General features: G+C 59.0%; 1 protein-coding gene across 3 annotated transcripts in view; it reads right to left on the reverse strand.

Annotated features, from left to right (window-relative positions):
- Window positions 1–9,457, reverse strand: part of ELFN1 (extracellular leucine rich repeat and fibronectin type III domain containing 1) — a 105,343-nt gene extending 95,886 nt beyond the window's left edge. The window contains exon 1 of one of the 3 annotated variants that reach the window (XR_011741503.1): window positions 5,598–5,906. The gene's annotated coding sequence lies outside the window, so the exon portion shown is untranslated. Of the gene's footprint in view, window positions 1–5,597; window positions 5,907–8,917 lie in introns of those variants that run through there. The other 2 variants (XM_065851195.2, XM_065851194.2) reach the window with 2 other exon arrangements.
- Between the last annotated feature and the right edge of the window lie 249 nt (window positions 9,458–9,706).

The following is a 9,706-nucleotide window of genomic DNA, read 5'->3' on the forward strand; positions in this document are numbered from 1 at the left end:
AGAAACAAGAATTAAAAGGAAGAAATGGGGCGGGGGGGGGGTAGGAAAACCCAACCTCCTCGCTGTAAACTTGGGACGAGTGTTCATCCACTCCTGGAAGGCACGGCTTGGAGGGAGCAGTCTTGGCTTGTATCAGTCTCCCTGATCTGTCATCCTCCTATATCTTAAATAAACCAGCTAATATATTTACTACAAACAAGTGCTAATGCCAAACCTGCCTTGTGCAGAAGACCAGAGCCCTCATGTGTGCCCCAGACCCAACTTTCCTTCCCAGGAGGAGCTGAAGAGCAGACACCCGAGATCAGGTCTTGAGAGGACGCCTCCCCTCAGGACAACACGATAAAGGACACGGTGTTAGAAGCGTTATGCCTCAATTCCTGCTGTGCAGACACAGACAGACACAAACCTCACGGGATGACACGCAGCACCCTGCGCCCCCCATCCCTGAGCAGCTCCGGGTACCAGCGGCAGAGAGGAGCAGCCCTGGGTGCTCACAGCCACCCCAGAGGGATGGGAGCACCCGTCCCTGCAACCACCGGGAGCTTCCAGGGAGGAAAAACACAAATGCATGTAAAAAAATCCTCATTTAGGGGAGTCCGAAGGACCTAACCCTGCTCCAGCACTCTGGTCTACCCAGAAAGGATGCTGTTCGGCATTTAAAAGCAGCAACTTCACATCAGGGGTCTTTTCTCCCTCTTTCTCCAATTACGGGGTCAGGTCAGTGCTGTGCAGCCTGTGAGCATAAAAATATTCACAATATAGAAAACTGGTATGTTACCAAAGAAGCTGCAGTTTGTGATGTGAGCGTCACAGCTGAATGTTCGCGTCTCACAAAGCACAGAGGGGCAAGAGTCGAAAAACAAAACCCACACGCCAGCAAAATAAAAATAAGAGGTAGTAAAAGTAAATTAATGACGCTGCTCCAACCTGAGCAAACACTAATTAAGAATGTGTAATTGAATTAATGTATTATTTAGAAACTCCAGCAAATCCTGAGCTGGGATATAAATGCATTATAGGTTTCCTTTGACATCACATACATCTCACGCCTCACTACCTGCAATTTATTTTAATGTCACCAGAATCTCCAGATTTATGTCCTTGTCATTCACCATTGTTTTGCATTTATCCCATATATCTATATCCTCTCTCCTCAGTTCCACATATCCAAGTGCTCCATATGGGGCAGTGATGACCATTCGATAAGTCAAAGCTGTGCAATAAATTAGCTCAGTGCACCAACCACATCCCTGTGCCCAGTAGCCATAGGTCTGGGTCTAATTCATTTAGAGCCTGGAAAAACATCAAATATCTCATCAAAAAACAAATCCATCTTCTAAAAATACATTTCTTTTCTTACAGCTTCAAGCATCAGTTTGTTCCACATTACACAGGGAAAGGCCCTGAACAGGTCAAGAAACCAATATCATCACACCCTGGAAACAGAAGAAAACAGCACCTTGGGGCAGGGGGGCTAAGTCAGCCCCTCAAAGGTTTCACAGCAGACATTTGTACCTGCGAAAGGCCTCAAGATGTTGCATTTGTAGCTGGGACCGTTTCATAGTGCTTTGGGTATTCAGCAAGAGGTTTTACACACATTATTCTCCCCTTCTTTTGAGCCCTTAGCAGTGAGGCTTACGGTTCCTACTACACCTGTGTTTCTAGGGAAAGATACTAATACACCAAAAGGAGAGAAAGAAATCCAGTGAAACTGTTTAAAACCACTCAAGGCACTTGTAAGGAAAGCAGCATGAGAAAATAACACGGGCAGATCCAAGTTCACACACACATATACAGCTCTAGGAAAGATGAAAAGAAAAAATCAGCTTTAAAGCATCTTGTATTTAGGTATTAGCATACACTGTAGCAAAATATGCATGCTGTTTATAAAACATATTGGAAGACTTTTCCCTAAAAGATGCCATATAAAGTATAAAATTTTATTATCTCTGCCTGTCCATTTTACAAAGATCTACACAAACAAGTTGCCAAATCTGCCTGCAGTTTAACTCCATTAAATCCAATGAATGAGTTTGGCCCACAAAAAACTCTGCACTTACTGTAATAAAGCTAAAAGCTGATAGTAGCTGATACAGTAAAACACATACATTTCCATACACTTATTCCTGCTGATTTAAAAATACAAGCAAGCTACAGAGATTGCCCTTGTCCAGCTCCCAAAGAAATGCTGAAATGGGGGAGGAAAAATAATCCAAACCTTGGAGCTCTCTGTTTCCCTCTAAGCACAAAGGAGAAAGGGCTGGGGGGTAACCTTGTGTTCATCTGGCTTTTCCACAGAGAGCCCTTAGTGGAGACGATGTGTGTTTGAACAAAATGCCCAATGGGTTGGTGCCCAGGCTGGGCAGGACCAGGGGTCACAGGTCTGGACCCCATCCTGGGACACCCACATTGCAGGGGGACCACGCCAGGTGATACAGAGCCCAGACCCAAATGACAGATTACAAGCCTCACCTGATTGATACGGGTTTTGTTTGTTTGTTGAGGTTTCGGGGCTTTTTTTTGTAATTCACACGCCTTTCTCTCAGATCGCTGTCACAACCACACCAGCTCCCATCTTCTCCTGCATCCCTGCATCTCCTCCACCCAGGTTGATGGGCACCCTGCTCCGTCTGTGCCACCTCCTCAGCCACTCCTGCCCCAGCTCCTCATGGTGCACAGAGGCTCCAGGTCCCTCTCACCTGGAGAGAGCTCTCACAGCTGCTTTCTTAGATATTTATTATTATTTGCTTCTATTACAGTGATACCTCAGGGACCCAGACAACCCTTGTGCTACTGGTAGTATCTATACTCACACCACTCCAGCAGCCAAACTACACCTCCCATATCACTTCACACTCTTCCTCCCCACCAAGCCCTTGCCACCCTGGCTGCCCCTGTCTCCTGGGGGTGTAGCAGACATGGGACCAAGGCTCAGGGTCTTCAGCCCCTTCACCCCACAGCTCTAGTGGTTTCACAGTTCTGCCTCATTCCTCACCTGCAGTTTGGGGCCATGCATGGCTCCATAGTTGTACCACCGAGCCCCATACAGGTCTTCTCCTACCCACCAGCCTCCTCTGGGCCCAATGTGCTGCTCACCATCACACCTCCGCCTCACCACACCCCTCCCCAGTGCCATCCTGCCATCACACTCGCTCACACTCCCTACAGACCTCAGGCTCATAACACACACAAAAAAAATCCAGCAACCATACGGGATCATGCAAAACACAGCTGAAGGTTGTGCTCCCAGCTCACACCCCCTTGAAACCCTGCAGTAGCTTCTTCCCTCTCCCACCCTTCCTCTCAAAGCTTTGCTGATTACTCCCCATCACAGATCACTCTGAAAGGCACAGCCTACCTGCAGCAAAACCCCATCCTCTCTTCCTGAGACTCCCCACAGCAGCTCCTTCTTAAGCCCCTCTGCTCCACCAGACTTCCCAGTGCCCTTTGCTGAGAAACCACGTAATCCCAGGCTTTTGCTACACCTGGAGTTAACACCAATTCACAGCCAAGTGCCAGCAGCTGGGATGCTGCGGGTGTTGCTGTGCTGCTGTGGCTTTTCTTGGTGTGAAATCCCAGCCCTGGAGCAGCCAGCAGGGAAACTCCACTCGGACCAACGCTGCTGCTTTCTGTGTCCCTCTGGGACACACGGCTTCACTGACATAACACGCTCGCTTGTCCCCAGCACATACACAAGAAAATAAGCATCAGAAAATATTGCCCAAGGATGAGGTTAAGACTCTAAACAGGCGGGACGGCACTGGGCTCTCCAGGGCACAGACTGCGTGCCTTGTCCCTATCGCAGCTTCTCCAACCTCAGCGCTGCATCCAGAGCTTGACTCGGAAACCTCCAAAGCACTGGCCATGTCCTTCTGTTCTCATGTATTGTGCAACCCTATATTTAGCATATGATGGGAAAACCAAAATAAATAATCCATAGCTCATAATAATGAATGTTGCATCTTGAACAAGCCAAAAACCTGACCTTTATAGTTAAGCTATCCTGGTGAGAGGTTAGATCTTGTGTTTTCTGATCATCAAACAGGAAAGCATTAGCCAGACAGGGAGAACAAGCTCTTATCTAGACCTGATTTCTCTCCCCTCCAGGGGATCCTGTAGGATATTTCAGTTCTCTCGCGCTCTCTGTATGACTCTTCCCTCCCCCAGTTGCTTGAAATCAGCCAAATTCACAATCTAATCTGGCCGGGAGTCAAAGGGGAGAAAAATCAAGTCCTAATGCAGTGACTACTTTGAATGGGGAATTGAAGCCAATCAGAAAGGCATTATTGATCCCTCCTCAGATCACCTCGGCCAGGGAGGGGAAAGCCACGGGCAGCCGCAGAGCTGCCCCCCATAGCCAGCCGGGGCTGCCCTGCCAGGCCTGCAGGTTTCCCAGCGCTCGCCCAGGCTGGGAGCCGCTGTGATGGGGGAGCCAGCCCCGTCCTGCACAAGTTCCCTGCCTGTGCAAGGAGAGCACAGGCCACGGTGTGCAGTAGCCCATGGCATGCGCTACCCCACGTGCGTGCGAGAGCATGACCTGTGTGCTGCCTACCGCGGTGTGTTTGTGTGCAAACACTTCCAGCGTGCACCACGTTGGAGTGGACCCATCTGCGAGGGCAAGGCTGCTACATCTGCGGGCATGTGTGTGCACAGCGGGGGCTACACGCATTTAAGCAGTGTCAGTGCGGGGCTGCTCTGCGCGAGAGCCAAAGCGCAGGCTGCAGGGCAGGGAAGGGGGTGTGCATGTGTATGCATGTGTGTACCTGTCCCCCACCAGCTGCCTGCGTGACCCGCAAGCACAATCCCTGCAGCAGGCAGGGGCGGGCAGCGGGGTGGCTCACCCCAGGCAGCGGGGCAAGTGCGGCAGAGGATGGGGAGCAGCCGGACAGGGCTGGGCACAGCTCTGGACATCCCTGGGTAAGGATCCCGGTGCTTTGGCCCGCGTTAGCGCTGGCTGCGCGCTCCTCTGCCTTATGTAACTGCAGCAGGGACGTAGCAGCGAATGGGGGACCGAGACCGGCGGGAGAGGAGCTCCCCACTGCAACCCCCTCCAAAGCAAAGGGGGCCGGAGCAGAAGCCGGACGCTCCCGCGGAGGTAAATCCCGCCAGCAGGCCGAGGCAGTTGCATCGCCACCGGCTGGGCTGGGCGCGGCTCGGGGCTGCCCCGATGCGGAGCAGGTCCGGCGGCCGGTGCCGGTCCCCACCGGGGAGTTACCGCCGCGGTCGGCAGGGCCAGGGCACGGCTCCCGCCGCGGCGTGCAGCGCCCAGCACAGCCCGGCTGGGCCCAGCTGGCTGCCACCCTGCCCGGCCGGGGATGCCCCGAGGAAGGGGCTCAGCCCGGCGCCTCAGAACCTCCCCGGAGCCAGGGGACGTGGGGCGGCAGTTCCGGGGGAAAGTCCTGGGAAGTTTGGGGAATCGCACATTTTGCAAGGAGGCAGGAGGGAACCATCTCCCGTCAAGAAATAAAAATAAAATTAAAAAAAGAAAAAACACGCAGGGTCCTGGCGTCTCCTGTCCTCCCCCCCGCCTCGGGCAGCGCTCCCCAGCCTGCCAGCCCAGGCACCGCGGGACCGTGAGGCCACCGGCATCTCCTTACCTGCCGGCGTCACGTCTGCTGCTGCCTGCCCTGCTGCCTCTTGCTCTTCTTCCTCCTCCTCTCCTCCTTCCTCCTCCTCTCTCCCTCTCCCTGCTGCTTGAGGCTCTTTATGGAGATTCATTCATTCATGCCTTCCCATCGGTCCCTCAGCGTTTCCCTGCCTCCCGGAGGCAGAGCGTGTGACGCCTCGCCCCTTTCCAGCCACTTTCTGCTGTCACACAGCGGCGCTGCCCCAGCCCGGAGGGGCGGCCGGGCTGGGACACGCGTGGGAAGCGATGGGCCGGGGGAGCGTCCCCCAGCGCGGGGCGGAAGGGGTGGGCGGGCGTGGGCACTGGAAGGGGGCGTACAGACGGTCTCTGGCACCCGTCGCTGGGGCGTCGGGCCGCCCCCAGGGCTCCCTGCGCTGCCCTCCGCCCGCCCCATCCGGCGCCACGCCGCTGCCCATCGCCGGTCGCCACAAAGCAGCGGCTACCGGGGGGGCCTCCCAGCCGCACCCCCGGCCAGCCCCCGGGCAACCCTCGCCCCCTCTTCCCCGGCTCAGTCCGTCCTTCTTCCCCGTCTCCCGCTGCCTCCGCACCCGCGGCAGAACCGCATCTCGCCCCGCGGAGCGCTGCCCCATCCGCGCGGCTTACAAAAGCGCTGACTCAAGCCCGGAGAGGAGCGCCAGGCGGAACCTGCCCCCCCCCCCCCGCCCCGGCCAGTTCCTTCCTCTGTGCCCTAGGGAGGACACCTCCATCCGCGGGCTGCTCGCTCCTCCAGGTCACCGACCCAAGTCCATCCCTGCCCCAGCTTTCCCCAGGACGAGGGTCCCTCCGCTGCCCAGCGCTGCCTGCCCTCCCGCTGCACTTCGGGGGGGGCTGGGGACACGTTCCCGGACCCCTCGACAACATCCCGCTGCCCATTGCCCGCCGCTGCCTGCACACCCCACCAAGCCGGGGCAAACTCGGGGTGTCTGGGGTGGGTGTAAGACCCGCGAGGTGCCGGGCAGCAACGGGGGAGGTGCTGAGGGGGAGCAATTTGAAGTGCTGAACTTCAGGGGCACTGCCTCCTCCCTGCACTACACGGGGTTATTCATTCCAGACAGCCAGGGCAGAGAAATCCGCTTTTTCTCTCGAGGACGCCGTGGGAAACTTGAAAAGGAGCGTTTGGATTTGGGCGCTGGCGGAGCCTTCAGAGCGATAAACCGTTAATTTGGGGTGAAAACCCTTAAAAATACTCTCCGAAGGACCCCGCCCGCTCCCAGGCGAGCCATGCCGTTTCCTTACAAGCGGTGCCACCCCCTTTGCAACGATGCCATCAATTTCGATTAACGATGGCTTTATTCACCGCTGCAAACTTCTAAATATCTAATACAGTGCAAACCGGCACCGAAACGCACGGAGCTGATGCGGGGAGGCGAGTCCCCGGCTGGAGAAGGCGTGAGCGGCTGTCTCCGGCTGAGCCCGGCGGCCCCGCTTCCTCTGCCCCGGGGGAGCCTGTTGATATCAGTGTGTGTGTGTGTGCCCCACCACCACTTCCACTCCCTCCCCTGGGCTTTCCCGGGGCTGCAAATCACAGCGTGGACGTGGGCAGCACCGCGGTTCCCCCAGGCTGCCCGGCCCGGGGAAGGCAGGGATGAGCGGAGATGCGAAGGTTTCTTACCGGGAAGAGATGGAGGAGGAGAGAAGGGTGCGGGTGGAGAGGAACACACACACCGATGGGGCGGCATGTCCCCAGCACCGGGACGCTGCTGCTCGGTGGGTCCCGCTGCGCATGGGTTGAGCAGCTCCGCTCCACATCGAGCGGGACAGGGGCTGGGGACCCCCAGGGATTTCGGCTGGTCAGAGGGGCCCTGCCCGAGGGGGCTTGCCCCCCACCGCTCTGGCATCTCCGGGCACAAAAAGCATCACCTCACCCGCAATTGTCAGGCGGGTCCCCGGGCGGGGGGTCCTGCACAGGGACTCCCCCAGGGAAGGAGGTGAGCGTCCCAGCCCCACGCCGGGGAGCGGACGGGACACCCCTCCTCACACCGCCCCGCGGGCCCCCAGCACCGGCAGCGCTTCATTAAAATGCAATCAAGAAAATTCTTTGGCAACTCCGGCCGCGGTTTAACACCGGCTCCGGTCCTCCGGGCTCAGCCTGAATTCGGGAACTGAGACGGAACTTCACAGCAACATCTGTCCTTATAATTTAAACTGCAACACACCCACCGGGCAGGAGCCCGCTCCTGTCCGTCCCCTCCACCTTTTTTTTTTTAAAAAAAAAAAAAAAAGGCGAAAGCGGCTCAGACTCCGAGACGGGCACCTGCCCCCGCCTCCCCGAGCCACCAGTGCGGCTGCAGCAGCACCGGACGAGGATGCGGGGCCGGCGCCGTCCCGGGGACCGGCCCCCGGCTGGATGCGATGTCCCCTCCCCGGAGCACGGACACCTCCCCCTCCCCAGCTACGGCCGCCCTCCACTAATTTTCTTTAATTAAAGCTCTATGTGCGGCGTGTTTCGCGAGGACAGAAATAGCCGCTGGAAGAGCACATGGCGGGGAGGCTGGTCCAAGCGTGGGAATGCAGAAGGGATTGGGGGGGCAGGGGAAGCAGAGTCAGGGAGCGGCTCTACCACAGCCTCCACTTCAAGGCCCGGAAACGCTGGGGGTATTTGGGGTGCTGGGTGAGACCCAACCCCTCCCCTCCGAGCGCTCCGTGGGGTGGTGAGGGGCTGGGGGCGGACGCCCCCTGCCCCCGGAGGGACACCGCTGCCCGCGGCACCGGCTCTTCCCCCGGAGCACAGGGGTTTCCCGCAGGAGCAGTTGCAGCAGCGGCACGCAGGGTCTCCCCAAGGCTGCTTCGGCTCGGTCGCACCTCTCAGGAGGTGGGGAGACCCCGAAATGGGGATCCCCCATGGGCGAGGGGAGGACACGGGACGGGCGGCCGGCAGGGCTCCCTCAGCTTCGCGCTCCCAAGCCGGCCGGGGGGAGCCTCTCCGGGCCCGACCCCTCCTCGCACCTGGAGTAACAGGGGAGCAGGAGCGGCTCCAGCCGAGCTTGAGGACCCTCCGCCCGCGGATGGGAGTGTACCCCGCTCCCCCCGCCACCTGCCCCGCGGTTCCCCCCCGCGCCGAAGTCCCAACCTGGGTTGTAGCCACGAAAAGTTTGGCGACACGGAGTGGCCACCGGGGGCTGCGCGGGGCTCACCGGGGCTCCCCCGGCAGCGCCGAGCGTCGCCGCGGCGGGGAGACACCGGGTGGGGGCCGCGGGACCGGGGTGAGCTGGCATCGGGGACGGGGCTGGGCCCGAGGTCGGAGCCAGGGGGGGCCGGGCGGGCTGCGGCGGGGGCTGCGGGCGCACCTACCTGCTTCGGCGGCGGCTCCCGGCGCTCGGCGGCGCGCCCAGCCCCGAGGCGCGGTGATGGGCGGCGGGCGCACCCGCAGCTGCGGCTCCCCGCGCCCCTCCAGGCGGGCGAACCGGGGGCAGGAGGTGGGCAGGGAAACGCAGCCGGAGCCGAGCAAATCCCAGCGCTGGAACCGGCCTCCGAGAAGAGAAGGGCTGCAGCTCCTCACTGCGTCAGGCGGAGAGCCCTGCCCGTGCAGGCGGCGCCGGGCAGCGCTGCCAGGCCTGGGGGGCTCCCATCGGCTCGGCACGGCTCGGCTGGGTTGGGCTCGGCTCGGCACGGCTCGGCTGGGATGGGCTCGGCTCGGCGCGGTTCTGCTAGGATGGGCTCGGCTCGGAGCGGCAGTGCGGGGCGGAGGTGTGCGGTGCGGCTCGGCTCGGCCTAGCACGGTCCGGTTCGGCACGGCTCGGTACGGCTCTGCTCGGCACGACCCGATCCGGTTAAGCTCGGCTCGCTTGGGCTCGGGGCGACCCGGCTGGGTCCGGCCGTGCTGTCACAGCACAGAGCGATAAGCGGCTTCGCTGGGAGAGCCGGGTTGGCACCAGGGGAGCTGCGGGGGGGGCATGTGTGTGTGTGACACTGTGTGCATGTGTGACACCGTGTGTGTGTGTGTGACACTGTGTGCGTGTGTGACACGGTGCGTGTGTGTCACTGTGCATGTGAGAAACCGTGTGTGTGTGATATGTGCATGTGTGTGACACTTGCATTTGTGTGACACTGTGCATGAGACACTATGTGACACTGTGTGTG

The sequence above is a fragment of the Patagioenas fasciata genome, chromosome 15 (genome assembly GCF_037038585.1).
Source record: "Patagioenas fasciata isolate bPatFas1 chromosome 15, bPatFas1.hap1, whole genome shotgun sequence".
In the NCBI taxonomy this organism is placed as follows: Eukaryota; Metazoa; Chordata; class Aves; order Columbiformes; family Columbidae; genus Patagioenas; species Patagioenas fasciata.